This window comes from Coregonus lavaretus (genome assembly GCF_964263955.1).
Source record: "Coregonus lavaretus genome assembly, contig: HAP1_SCAFFOLD_55, whole genome shotgun sequence".
NCBI lineage: Eukaryota > Metazoa > Chordata > Actinopteri > Salmoniformes > Salmonidae > Coregonus > Coregonus lavaretus.
This window is the reverse complement of record NW_028161934.1, coordinates 3,299,646-3,301,681: the sequence shown is the minus strand read 5'-3', so window position 1 is coordinate 3,301,681 and position 2,036 is coordinate 3,299,646.

The following is a 2,036-nucleotide window of genomic DNA, read 5'->3' as shown; positions in this document are numbered from 1 at the left end:
GTTTCTCTCTTCTCTCTATCTATCTCTCTGTTCCCTGGCGTAGGCAGGGAGGTGTGCCAGGTCAGGGTGATCTGAATGGCATGCTGTTAGAGAGATAAAGTTGTTTACTCATCCCTCTTTCTCTCTATCTCTGTATATGTCTCTATCCCTTATTTATAAATATCCTGTCTGTCTGTCTGTCTGCCTGCCTGCCTGCCTGCCTGCCTGCCTGCCTGCCTGCCTGCCTGCCTGCCTGCCTGCCTGCCTGCCTGCCTGCCTGCCTGCCTGCCTGCCTGCCTGCCTGCCTGCCTGCCTGCCTGCCTGCCTGCCTGCCTGCCTGCCTGCCTGCCTGCCTGCCTGCCTGCCTGCCTGCCTGCCTGCCTGCCTGCCTGCCTGCCTGTCTGTCTGTCTGTCTGTCTGTCTGTCTGTCTGTCTGTCCGTCCGTCCGTCCGTCCGTCCGTCCGTCCGTCCACTACTGGTCAAAAGTTTTAGAACACCTACTCATTCAAGGGTTTTTCTGTATTTGTACTATTTTCTACATTGTAGAATAATAAATAGTGAAGACATCAAAATTATGAAATAACAGATATGGAATCATGTAGTAACCAAAAAAGTGTTAAACACATCATTTTATATTTTTCAAATAGCCACCATTTGCCTTGATGACAGCTTTGCACACTCTTGGCATTCTCTCAACCAGCTTCACCTGGAATGCTTTTCTAGCAGTCTTGAAGGAGTTCCCACATATGCTGAGCACTTGTTGGCTGCTTTTTCTTCAATTAATATATTTTGATTCGTTTAACACTTTTTTGGTATGTGGACACTTGTTGAACATCTCATTCCAAAATCATGGGCATTAATATGCTGCTATAACAGCCTCCACTCTTCTGGGAAGGCTTTCCACTAGATGTTGGGACATTGCTGCGGGGACATGCTTCCATTCAGCCACAAGAGCATTAGTGAGGTTGGGTACTGATGTTGGGCGATTAGGCCTGGCTCGCAGTCGGCGTTCCAATTCATCCCAAAGGTGTTCGATGGGGTTGAGGTTCAGGGCTCTGTGCAGGCCAATCAAGTTCGTCCACACCGATCTCGACAAACCATTTCTGTATGGACCTCGCTTTGTGTACGAGGTTATTGTCATGCTGAAACAGGAAAGGGCCTTCCCAGAACTGTTGCCACAAAGTTGGAAGCACAGAATCATCTAGAATGGCATTGTATGCTGTAGCGTTAAGATTTGTCTTCACTGGAACTAAGGGGCCTAGCCCGAACCATGAAAAATAGCCCCAGACCATTATTCCTCTTCCACCAAACTTTACAGTTGGCACTATGCATTGGGGCAGGTAGCGTTCTCCTGGCATCTGCCAAACCCAGATTCATCCGTAGAACTGGCAGATGGTGAAGTGATTCATCACTCCAGACAATGCGTTGCTACTGCTTTAGAGTCCAATGGTGGCGAGCTTTACACCACTCCAGCCGACGCTTGGCGTTGCGCATTGTGGTCTTAGGGTTGTGTGTGGCTGATCAGCCATGGAAACCCATTTCATGAAGCTCCCAACAAACAGTTTTTGTGCTGACGTTGCTTCCAGAGGCAGTTTGGAACTCGGTAGTGAGTGTTGCAACTGAGGACAGACGATTTTTACACGCTCCAGCACTCTGCGGTCCCGATCTGTGAGCTTGTGTGGCCTACAACTTCGCGGCTGAGCCGTTGTTGCGCCTAGACATTTCCACGTCACAATAACAGCAATTACAGTCGACCGGGGCAGCTCTAGCAGAGCAGAAATTTGACGAACTGACTTGTTGGAAAGGTGGCATCCTATAACGGTGCCACGTTGAAAGTCACTGAGCTCTTCAGTAAGGCCATTCTACTGTCAATGTTTGTCCATGGAGATTGCATGGCTTGGCTGTGTGCTCGATTTTATACACGTCAGCAACAGGTGTGGCTGAAATAGCCAAATCCACTCATTTGAAGGGGTGTCCACATACTTTTGTATATACAGTTGAAGTTGGAAGTTTACATACACTTAGGTTGGAGTCATTAAAACTCATTTTTCAACCAC